The sequence below is a fragment of the Balaenoptera ricei genome, chromosome 2, assembly GCF_028023285.1.
Source record: "Balaenoptera ricei isolate mBalRic1 chromosome 2, mBalRic1.hap2, whole genome shotgun sequence".
Lineage (NCBI taxonomy): Eukaryota > Metazoa > Chordata > Mammalia > Artiodactyla > Balaenopteridae > Balaenoptera > Balaenoptera ricei.
In genome coordinates, this window is record NC_082640.1 from 79,282,748 (window position 1) to 79,295,740 (window position 12,993).

Here is a 12,993-nt window from a genome sequence, read left to right on the forward strand (position 1 = left end):
CAGGGGGCGTGGGTTCGATCCCTGGACGGGGAACTAAGATCCTGCATGCTGTGTGGCATGGCCAAAAATAAATACACTCATAAATAAATAAAAGGTTTAAAAAAATTGGGTTAAAATTGATGCAAGATAAGGAAAATGAAAATGGAAGAAAGGGTTATTTGATTTGGCTGTTGGAAAGATTATTGGGATCTTAAGATGGATACCTTCAGCAGATTACTGTGTGGTAGAAAATGTAGCTGTCCTGCTGTGCTCAGCTCAGTTCTGACTGACAGAGTGGGTGGTGATAACTACAGTAAATCGACTGCATCCTGGATCAGGATCAGCAGGAGGTTTTATAATACTTGGACCAAGTGGAGATGGTGCAAAGAGAGATTCCCGATACCTTGTTGTAAAGAAGGGTTGCTTTTATCAATACATAGGAACTTTTTTTTTTTTTTAATTTTTATTTATTATTTATTTATTATGTTTATTTTTGGCTGTGTTGGGTCTTCGTTTCTGTGTGAGGGCTTTCTCCAGTTGCGGCGAATACATAGGAACTTTTAATGATTGTGCTGATTTGGATTGCTTTGTAGATTTAAGTCTGCTCAAGCACAGGCTTGCTTTCTACTTATTAATATTACATTAAAATTTTTTGTGTTAACAAAAATGTTAAAATTCTAAAAAGTTGGTTTGTCATGATGATTTGAGGCTTTGAGATGTTTGCTCTGAATCAGTATCTGTTAAATAGATCTTGATATCATTGGGAGTTCTGAGTTAAGCCACCAAACAGGCTTACTTATTAAAATGCAATTTATATTGTTTATTTAAAATTATTGGGGATTTCCCTGGCGATTCAGTGGTTAGGACTCCGCGCTTCCACTGCGGGGGGGGGCCTAGGTTCAATCCCTGGTCAGGGAACTAGGATTCTGCATGCCACGTGGGTGGCCAAAAAAAAAAAATTATCAACTGCTTTTTTTTTTTTTTTTTTTCAGGAATTTACTTGCTTCAAATAAACTCAAGAATTTCATTCTGAGTGTTGAGTTTCATTCTTTACGTTGTACTTGAGAGTTTCTAGAAAATCTTTGGGTATAGTAAGTAGATTACTAAAATTCTTAATTTCTAATTCCAAAATGAACTTTCATAATTCAACATTCTCAATTAGGGCAGTTTTTTTACTGAAATATGACAAATCCCCCTTTTCTTTCAGTCTAGGCAAAAAATTTACAAATACTAGATGAATATGTTTACAATATTAGGGTTGGAAGGATCCTTGGGGATCTTGAAAGTGACCATTTTCAATTGCATAATGTTTGAATTTTTCTTTGGTGATCTGTCACATCTCAAGTTCATCTCATTTCCTGATATTTTAACTGCTGATTGTTTTGTTCTTATATGAAATCTGCCTCCCTGTTATTTTGGTCTTGTTCCTGGTGGAGGCAAATAATATGTGGCTGAAATCTCTGGCCTTCGAAGTGCCTGGGTTTGAATCCTTGTTCTACCACTTAGTTTTGTTACTTTGGGTAAGGTGCTTAATCTCTATAATTCAATTTCCACAGCTGTAAAGCAAGGTCACTAATGGTGTCTGCCTCATAGAGTTTTTTGGGGATTGGATGAAATGCATTGGATGCATGTATTTAATTAATTAGCAAATGGTAATGATAATTGTTATTATAAATAATAACATAACTTATAATAGTATGTAATGAATTAAGTAGTTGTATTGAAGCTCAAACTAGGAATGAAATTCTCTAGTTTACTCAAAACAAGTAAATATTAGCAGTGTTGTTATCGTTATTATCACTTGAGCCACAAGGAACAAGTCACCCTCTTGCCTTTTTTCTTATGACAAACTTTAAAATATCTGTAAACAGCTTTCACTTCTGCCACCCCTGCCTCACAGTCTCATGTTTTTCCTAGGTTAGATATATTAGTCCTTTGACCTAGACAAAGCTTTAATTCTAATTCTTTGTAGTGGGCATCTGTTGTTTTTGCTACCCAACATCCATTCACCTTTACCTCCCTTACCTTGGTAACATATGTCTTGATCTTGATTTTCCTGTGGGGAACCATCCCCTCCTCCAGTATTTATCTTGTGGTTGGTGTGTTGTACCTGCACCCCCCCGCCCTGCCCCTTTTGGGTCTCTGGTACCAGGAGGATCAATAGTGATTGGTTTAGGGAAGGGCATATGACTTTAGCCAAGCCAGTCAACTCCAATCAGAGCTGGTCCTGTTATCATTGTCCTGGTCTTGAATGTTGGAAGGTGTTAAGTTGAGCTGCTGTAGTCATTCACAATGGGAGGACCCTTTCTGAGGATAGAATCAGAATAGAGGAAGTGAAGCCTAGGGATGGAGAGAGAAAAACCAGGTTTACATATCATTGTTTAAAATGTGCCTACAGCGAATTCTGTAAATGAGCCAATACTCTTTTGCATAAGCCAGTTTAAGTTGGGTTTTCTTTCTGTTACTTAAAAGTTGAAAGAGTCATAGCCAATACACAGTATTCCAAGTGGGGATTGAATCCGACAGAATAGAATAAAACCATCATCTCTTTGACTTTAGACTCAAATTCTTTTATTTTGACACTGTATCACAAGTCTGATTATATCAGTTCCTGCTTAAAATCCCCTCGGTGGCTTTCCAGTTGCTCTTCGGGTAAGGACAGAATTCCTTAACATGGTCTCCAAAGTGGGGCGTTGTTTGACTCCTATCTTACCTCCCATTGTATACCATCTTGCTCTCTTTTCCAGTCACACTGGTTTCTTTTCAGTTTCTTATATTTTCTGTGCCATAGATCTTTTGTACATGCTGTTGCTTTTGCATGGAATGCTTTCTTCCCTCTCCTGTTTGCCTAGTTAACTCTAACTCATTCTTCAAACAACAATTAATCATTGCTTTCTTAGGGGAGCCAGTTTTGATTATGCTAACTAGACCTAATTTCCTTACTCTGAGTTTTAAATTTCCTTGTCCATAGCCTTCATAGCACATATTGTCAGTTTAATCTGTTTGTATGAGTGTTTGTCGCTGTCTCTAGACTGTAAGGTTCATGAGTGCAAGACCTGTGTCTTAATTTTTGACCGTCATTGTATTCCTGCCTGGCACGATGTCTGGCACATAGTGCATGTTTAATAAATGTACTTTTTTTTTTTTTTGATGTGAACCACTTTTAAAGTCTTTATTGAATTTGTTATGATATTACTTCTGTTTTATGTTTTGGTTTTTTGGCCCTGAGGCATGTGAGATCCTAGCTCCCTGACCAGGGATTGAACCCTCACCCCCTGCATTGCAAGGCGAAGTCTTAACCACTGGACCGCCAGGGAAGTCCCTAAATGTAGTTTTTAAATGAATGAACTTTGGACTTACTGCCTCTCTGGTAACTAAAGCTGATAAATAGTATATCTTCAATTTATATTTTTTGTAAATTTTGGTTTTTGAGCAAATACAAAACTAATTTCATGCTAGATTTTACCATTCATCCTACTTTGTTGAGATCTGTTGAAAGTCTCATTTGTTATTTAACATGCATTATACTATTTACTCATCTATAAATGTAATCTGTACACAGTATGGTCTTTATCCAAATTATTGCTGTGAATATTGCCCTTTGTTAAGACATATAAGACATTGGAATGCCTTTCTTATCCCTGAACCATAACCCTATCTGTATCTTCAATCAGTATTATTATCCACTGCATCACATAGCAAACTCTGATGCGTGGGATTGGGGGTAGGGCAGGGGAAGGAATAAGGATTCATACTTTTTACTCTACACAATTCTGTATGTTTGAGTCCCCTTTTATTGAGCATTTTTACTTTAAAAAAAACACTAATGAAAACATCTTTCCTTTAGAGATTAATGGGTATGTTTCTCCCATGGTGGGGCATTTCCAAATCCTCCAGCTAGATGTGATTACTTTTTTTCAACCCCTGACCTAGAGATTCTTAGCCTTTTTGGTTCATAAACCCTTATAACAGTTTGATGCCCCCAGAAAACGTATGTGTGCACAAAATTTTGCACAGTTCTTATTTCTGTGGTTTCCTCAGCACCTTGTCAAGAACCTCTGCTATAGCATTTCCAATTTTTATTTTTATTTTTGTTATTTTTTATTGGCGTATAATTGCTTTACAATGTTGTGTTAGTTTCTGCTGTACAACGAAGTGAATCAGCTATATGTATACATATATCCCCTCCCTCTTGGACCTCCCTCCCCACGCCATCCCACCCATCCAGGTCATCACAGAGCACCGAGCTGAGCTCCCTCTGCTATATGGCAGGTTCCCACTAGCTATCTGTTTTACACATGGTAGTGTATATATGTCAATCCTAATCTCCCAATTCATCCCCCCCTCCCCTTCCCCCTCTGTGTCCACATGTCCATCCTCTACATCTGCATCTCTATTCCTGCCCTGGAAATAGGTTCATCTGTACCATTTTTCTAGATTCCACCTATATGCATTAATGTACAATATTTGTTTTTCTCTTTCTGACTTACTTCACTCTGTATGACTCTAAGTCCATCCACATCTCTAGAAATGACCTAGTTCATTCCTTTTTATGGCTGAGTAATATTCCATTGTATATATGTATCACGTCTTTATCCATTCATCTGTCGTTGGACATTCCAATTTTTATTATTGCAACTACCATGCCCTGTTTCGTATGATATTTATATATTTATCATAATCCCCCTACCAGATAGTTTCTAGATTAATAGGAGAAAAGGTGTACAAATTTTATTTGATGTTAATATTTTAACTTTTACGTTAGTGGAGGTCTTCATCCAAAAAAAAATTAAGACTCAGAGGTGGTTAGACATGGGGGCTTATATACCATTTTTTTAAAAGACGGTAAATTTCGGGAGAAGTGGCAGGTCAAAGGAAAAGAGGTTTGGGCTTCTAGGAGTGGTAAATTGAGGGAATGTACATATATGGGGGAAACTAATGGAAGATTAGGGCTATTTTAGTAAGGTTTGTTTGTGCAGCCCCATCTCGATGCCGACTTTCTGTCTCCAGTGATAATGGTAGTTTTTCCTCCTCCTGGAATGGGAGAGGGAAAGGGGAAGACCTTCACAATGGGAAATGTATGTCCTGCTTTTAGACAGATAGGAGGAGGGCGGAGAGCTCTTTCTGTGTTTCCTACTTCTTAATTGCTGAAGTGGCATATGTTGATCTCCTATAGGCTTTAAGGAATTCTGGATTTCTTCTAATTTCAGAGAATTAAAGTGTTAATTCTTTGATTACCTACCTTCAGAGAAAGAAGTTTTTTTTGTAAATTAAGAGGTGGACAGGAGAAGCTGGCCTAATTGCTTTTTAAGTCTTATTCTTGGAAGTAGCTAGGGCAACCTATTTCAAGACCTGGATTTTCCCTATCCTTGTTCTGATCTCATTGTAGGCCACTTCTTTCAAGGCTGACTCCCAACCCTTCCCCTTCTCTGTTTGCATCTTTCTCTTAAGATTCCTGAATGAATCATCTTTTTTTAAAATGACATTTGAAATTTTTGGTTTATTTAAAAAATAAAACTGTGTATATCCATACTCTCCCTTTTTAAGGTCGTTTTCTCCCTTTCTTGAAGTGACCATTTCCAGAAGGCAATGTTCTACTTCAAATAAAAATTAGAGTCTTTCAGAAATTGGGTGAGATTTGATGAAATATCTTCTAGAGTTTCTGTCATTCCCCAGTATTTTGTCTGCAGTATTTTAGCTGCTAGTGATCAGATGTTTTTAGTTGTACATTTTGTGTGGTTAGAATGTGCAATTTTCAAGAATAAGTCTGTGGTTTTTAACAGTAACAACTAGACTGATTCTGAAAAAGATAGATGTTTAGTTTTCTAACAATAAAACAAAAGCCATAAAAGGAGGAAATACTGATTTAAAATTTCATCTGCTTAATGTTTTTAAATAAAAATTATAAGTTATTTATAAAATTTCAAATTTAAATACCTGAATTTTATGAAATCAAATTTCTGTGGGTCTTTCAATTATATACAGGTTTATCTTATGACTTAAGGTTTCTATTTGTGTGACTTGTCTTAGAATGTCAAAGTAGACATGATCATTCTCTGCTTTTCTAATCCTGTTAAAATTAATTTCCATGATGGGATCAGTAGGTGATGGATACTAAGTGATAAAAAACTGGAATTTTAAACATGACTCTTCTTCTTCAAAAGACTGTATGGTTTTAAGATAATGAACATTAAATTAAAATTAATTTTCTAGTATCTCCTTGAGATAGTGGAAATTCTTGAGAGATCATAAAACCAGGGTTGGAAATATTAGATTGTTACTCATAGTTAAGAACCCACTTCGAATCCTTAGAGCTCTATTCATTTGGGATTAGAATTCTAAAATTATAGACCTCCATTTCAGTATGACGTTAATGACAAAGACTAAAGAATTATTTATAAAAGGAAATAGAACATAAACCAAAGCTTTAAGTCAGTGGAATGATTTGAATGCCTGATTTCTTGTGAAATTTGTGAGAGGAGAAAAGTGATAAATCAAACTTTTTTGAACAATGTTCCATGACCCTGTGTCATCCAAATCATTCCTCTGAAGAACTCTTCTAAGTATATAAGCAAAATTGTTAAAGGTTTAATGTTTCTTATAGCTAGCATGTTAATCTTAGACTAAATTTATGTTAGTTGAACTTTATTTTTATGTGTTATTTTGAATATAACTTTTCACCATTTGAAATGATTATATTAATTTCTGTTTCACATTTTCCCTTTTTTTTTTTTAATGTGGACCATTTTTTAAAGTCTTTATTGAATTTGTTACAGTACTGCTTTTGTTTTATGTTTTTGGTTTTTTTGGCGCCGAGGCATGTGGGATCTTAGCTCCCCGACCAGGGGTTGAACCCACACCCCCTGCAGTGGAAGGCGAAGTCTTAACCACTGGACCGCCAGGGACGTCCTCTCACATTTTCCCTTTTATGTTAAATTAATCATATCTGGTTTTGGAGTTGCCAACTTCTTGGCTAGTAATGTAACCCCCAATGAAAACATCATTTTTTATGATGAAAAAAAAACAAAGATTAACTTCATAATGTGATTTCTTGGATTATTTTTTTGAATAACTCTAACTTTTGGGGTCTGGTTAGATGGAGAACTTAACCATTTACCTTATTCTTCACATTCACTTTTGTATTCTACTTACTACCTACTCATTTTTAAAAATGATTTTTTTAGAATTAAATTATGGGGATGCATACATAATGAGAGTGCTTTTTTAAAAATGGAAATGGTATAAGACACTTTATCCAAATGTTAATTTTTATATGTTGGTGTTTTTGAATTAGATACTTATTTTATTCTTTAAGATTAGTAGTGTATAATTTAAGTGTTGATAAATTATAGGTGTGTGTTATGTGCATATGAGGGTTTAACATTTTTTATGTTAATGAGTGTTTTAACTAGTTTATAAATGCTTTTTTGAAAGATGAAAATATCACAGGATAGATTTGACAGCCACATTCCAGAAGGTTTATTTATAAAGCTAAACTTTTATTATGAGGGATCTACTGTAATGAAGATCCTGTATGACAAAATAATTTCTAAATGCTCAGCTGATAGCTTATAAATTTCAGTATAATAATGAAATTGCGATCTGTTTTTAGAGTTCTTTAAAATGGGATTTAGCCCAGAGTTAAAAGTGGATAAGATTGGGCTTCCCTGGTGGCGCAGTGGTTGAGAATCTGCCTGCCAATGCAGGGAACACGGGTTCGAGCCCTGGTCTGGGAAGATCCCACATGCCGCGGAGCAACTGGGCCCGTGAGCCACAACTACTGAGCCGGCGCGTCTGGAGCCTGTGCTCCGCAACAAGAGAGGCTGCAATAGTGAGAGGCCCGCGCACCGCGATGAAGAGTGGCCCCTGCTTGCCACAACTAGAGAAAGCCCTCGCACAGAAACGAAGACCCAGCACAGCCATAAATAAATAAATAAATAAATAAATAATTTTTAAAAAAGTGGTTAAGATTTATTCAGTGATTTCTGTGTGCCAGGCATTGAGCTATGTGCTTTATGTATATTATCATTTAATCTCCATTATAACTGTGAATTATGTTATATATATATATATATATATATATATATATACATACACACACACACACACATATATATGCATATATACGTGTGTGTGTGCAGGCAAAGCACAGAGATTAACTAACTTGGCCAAGGTCATACAGCTAATAAGTAGTTGAGTCAGAGTTTGAACCTATTATTCTTCACCAAATTTTACTGTTTATGGTTAATAAATGTTTAAAGTATACAGTAAAGTATAAAAAGCTGAATTAAACCTTAGAGATAATTCACCTGAACTAAGAGCTGAGACCCAGAATTGTAAGGTAACTTGACTGAAAGTTGTGGCAGTGCTGGGGCTATGACTTGGTTCTTCTGGCTTCTAGCCTAGTACTCTTTTTATGTGTAGACTCTACAGCTGTGGATTGTGGAGTGGCTTAATTTTTCCCTTACCAGAGAGTATATAGGACTAAATGCATTACCTTTGTTATTTAACACAGTGACATTGCATCAGGTGGTATCTATCAATGGCTAAAAGTAAAATTTTCAAACAGTTAAAAATTTAGACCCCACATTTCCTTTGACTTAAACAAATTTTTTGTAGGAAAAAATCCTTAAGATATAGTTTAATTTTAGATATATAAAATCTGAAACAAAAAATAATAAAGTAGAAATTATAATTATTTATGTGAGCAGTCTCCAAAAGTCAATGAATTATAATATAAAAAAGTCTTGTAAGTCATTTACTTGGAATTCATTTAGAAACAAGCATATTAAACATGGTCATAAAATTTCTACCTGAGTCAGTAGCTGAAGTGTAGTGTATTCTCTTTTTCTGGCTGTTTTGGAGCCACCTCTGAGCTGCAGAAGCTGTTGAAACCTTTTGGAGCTTTGAGATCCCCACTGCATACCTTTGTTGGATATTTCACTTCACTGGCAGCTGATTTAACCTTCATAGAATTCCATGCCTTACCACTAAAATTCTGAAGTAGTGACTTGAGAGATTTTTACCGTGATACTTTTGGCATGTTCCAGTGGCTGACATGCCAAAGGAATCCATGAAAAGTGTTTGTTTATTAACCAGAATGAAATAAGGCAATGACTCTTTAGACCAGCATTGTCCAGTAGAAATGTTCTGTAGCTGCACTGTCAAATGCAGTAGCCACCAGCCACATGTGACTTTGAACATTTGCAATATGGTTAGTGAAACTGAGGAACTGAGTTTTAAATTTTATTTAGTTTTAATTAAACTTAGTCACCTGTGGCTAGTGGCTGCTGTATTACACAGTGCAGCTTTTGGCTGAATTACAGTTCTAATTGCCAGCTTTTTAGTGTGTTTGCTAGTGTGTCAGTTGAGGTTCCTAAGTAGCTACTATGATCCTCAGGCTTCTGAAGTAGGTTATCTTAAAGTCATCTTTATAGTCATAGGTAGTGGATATCTTGTTCATATGGACATGTCATTTATTAATTGAATATTTGTAAATTGAGTACTAATTTTAAAGTTTTGTTAAATGATATTTATATGATCACTTAACAAAAATGTTATATATGAGTCTCATAAGCTGTGTAATTAAGGCTCTTAGAGAATATTCTGTATTCTTGGTACTAGGAGGTCCTTAATGTTGAGCAAGAATTGTCATGTATCTGCTTAGGTACTGCTGATGTTAGTTTAGGGGCAGGCTACAACTATTCAAATAATTGAGTTAAAGAGACCTCATAACTTGGTGAATTTAGTTGAACACAATATTCACTAGAGTCTCTTGTAATAGTAATTTAAACATTTGTAGCAATAACTTCTGAGGTTAAAATAATTTTTTTTTCCTGTGGACTAATTCAATCCAAATAAATTGGAAATTAAAAAGCAGGAAAACTAGCTTTTGTCAGCCTGAGAATAAAGAGGAATGTGAAGATTGTATTAGCTGTGTATCTTAATATTTTAGGTTTCTGTCATCTAATTTTTTACTTTTTTTCCTTTATAAGGAAAGCAGTTTTAAAAAATTTTGTATATTTTAAAAAATTTATGCTATTGTATGTGTGGGAATCCAGAAAGCAAATTCTTGTTTTAAATAAGGCAATTCAATTTTTTAAAAATAGATTTTATTTATTTATTTATTTATGGCCAAGTTGGGTCTTCGTTGCTGCGCGCGGGCTTTCTCTAGTGGCAGAGAACGGGGGCTACTCTTTGCTGTGCGTGGGCTTCTCGTGGTGGCTTCTCTCGTTGTGGAGCACGGGCTCTAGGCACGCAGGCTTCAGTAGTTGTGGTGCACAAGCTTAGTTGCTCCGCGGTATGTGGGATCTTCCCAGACCAGGGCTCGAACCTATGTCTCCTGCATTGGCAGGCAGATTCTTAACCACTGTGCCACCAGGGAAGCCCCAATTCAAATTTTTTTATGTTTATTATAAAAGCATTTGTTTTGAATTATAAACATATTAGATTATAAATTTTTGAAGGCAAGTACTGTGACTTATTTCTTTGTTTTTTCCCTAGAACTTTGTACATTACCTTACATACAGAAAGCAATGAGTATGATTAGTTTGAATAGTTATTTTTTGAATGAATTAATCTATGATGAAGTACTATATCCAACTAATTTTTTCCTTTTAAATTTCATTGCTTAAAAAACCCAGAGAAATATAAACTAAAACTTATTTAAGATTATGTTTTATTATGGAATGTGAAGAATAGGTAACAGTTAAAGATTAATGTCACTTAGCATCTGAAAAATTCAGATTTATTAAAATAGTGCATTATGAGGTGATTATTCATTTTTACACATGGATGCTTTTAAAAAACTATTTGTAATTTAATAATTTCAGACTTCTTCAAATAGTAAGAGCTTAATAGAATCACCATTTTACTTATTAAATTTGGGTTCATTCAAGAATGAACCAGTTATGTAGAGTGAGTTAAATGTTTATGTTAAACTTATCAAATTTAAAAATTGAGCTTTTTATAGGAAAAATGATTAAGTATGTGTATATTTAATGAAATCCACTTTAATACTAGGTATCTTTATTTTATAGGAAGGAAAAGAAATATAACTTGCTGCCTTGTGTGGAGTCACATGATGATCAAAATTAGATCCAAGAATTTCTAAACCCCAGGTTTCACGTTTCAATATTTGGCTTTACTTAAAGTGACTCATAAAATTGACTGATATCTTGTGTCAGTACTTAAATGACAATTTACAGAAAGTCAGCTCTTCAACTTGATTGGCGACAACCCTTTTCAGCCAAAAAGTAAGTGTTGCTGCCACTACTGATACCAGTATATGTGGCTTTTGTACCGATAACTTTGCGTCAGGAGAAAGGATGAGAGGTAGGCACATTTCCTTAAAAACAAAAACACTTAAAATTGTTAAGGTAACAATTGCTCACATAAAAACAAATAATGTGAATTAAAATATGAGTAAAGTAGAAATGATTTCTCTCTGTGCCTGGTGATCGCTACTATTATTAGTTTGGCATACATAATCATGTATGTTTCTTTTATGCATAGACAAAAATTAATTATTTCTAAAAAAATTGTAAAGCTGTTACGTATCTTCAAAAATTTTTTTCTCAACAATATACCCTGTGTATATTGACAGTGGCAGTACCGTGCTAAAAAGAGTAAGGAAGGTCTTTGTCTTCTGCATGAGTTTGGTGGGGCTGCCATGACAAAGTATCATAGACTAGATGGCTTAAACGACAGAAATTTATTTGCTCACAATTCTGGAGCCTAGAAGTCTAAGATCAAGGTGTTGGTGGGGTTAGTTCCTTTTGAGGGCCGTGAGGGAAGAATCTGTTCCAGGCCTCTCTCCTTGGCTTATAGGTGGTCATCTGCTTCGTATGTCTTTCCTTTCCCTTCAGAGGGTCTTTCCTCAATACGTGTATCTGTGTCCTGATCTGCTGTTCTTCTTTCTTTTTTAAAAAAAATTAATTAATTAATAATTTTGGCTGTGCCAGGTCTTAGTTGCGGCACACGGGATCTTAGTTGCAGCATATGGACTTCTTAGTTGTGGCATACATGTGGGATCTAGTTCCCTGACCAGGGATCAAACTTGGGCCCCCTGCATTGGGAGCGCAGAGTCTTACCCCCTGGACCACCAGGGAAGTCCCCTGATCCTCTCTTCCTTTAAGGAAACTGGTCATAGTGGATTAGCGCCCACACCCTGTCCCACTCATATATATATATATATATATATATGGTATATAGCTATATATATCCTCTTTATATATCTAGTTAAGCATCACTTGTATCCATCTCCATTGCTGTTACTTTAGTTTAGACCTTTAGTACTGTTTCTCTTTTTTCCCTCCTCCCCTCCTCTTCCTTTTTCTCCTCCATCTCAGCTTAAAGTAATATATATACATAGTTTTAAAAAATCAAACAACCTAAAAAGGCTTTAAGGGGTTTAACCTCAGTTTCTTGAAGAGTGCTTATGTGCATATATGTGTGCTGTCTGTTGCATAGTGAGTTTTAACCATTTTCTAGTGATGTTTATCATGAGGATTTATGCTTTCTTACAGCTATGCCTTCCTTCCCTCTAAGTATCTCCCAACATAAAAAATCAAATCTGTATTTGATATTTTCATTATGATGACCATATAAATACTGTTCACTGACAAGCATGGTAATATGCTATTAATATGCCATTATATATAGAATAGCATATGAGAGGATACATTTCTTTTTATTTTTTTTCTTTCTTTCATTGGTGTACCCAGCAATTAATGATTTTGATGTTTTTTAATTTGCTAACTTGTATTAAAGTCTATAGCTAAATCTTCTCACACTCTCAAGAGCCTCTCAATTCAATTTTCTATACTGTAAAACTTGTCAGGTAGTCTAAAAGTTTATATTTTAATCATCTTTTCTTTGGCCTCCTAGAGACATTCCTCCTGAAGGTACTGTTCTCCTGAATTAGTCTGGACTGGTTGTTCTCTAGGCCTACTGAACTTCTGTTGTTCTGGGACTTTGTATTGTGTTGAATGCCATGTTTTCTTCATCCTGTGT

General features: G+C 35.2%; 1 protein-coding gene across 8 annotated transcripts in view; it reads left to right on the top strand.

The window, feature by feature from the left end:
* ZNF280D (zinc finger protein 280D) overlaps positions 1-12,993 on the top strand; it is a 123,583-nt gene that overhangs the window by 9,849 nt on the left and 100,741 nt on the right. For 6 of the 8 annotated variants that reach the window (XR_009500824.1, XR_009500825.1, XR_009500823.1 and 3 more), the window contains one exon: positions 11,019-11,234. The exons of the other annotated variants lie outside the window; for them this stretch is intronic. The gene's annotated coding sequence lies outside the window, so the exon portion shown is untranslated. The remainder of the gene's footprint in view (positions 1-11,018; positions 11,235-12,993) is intronic. 8 annotated transcript variants of the gene reach the window in all.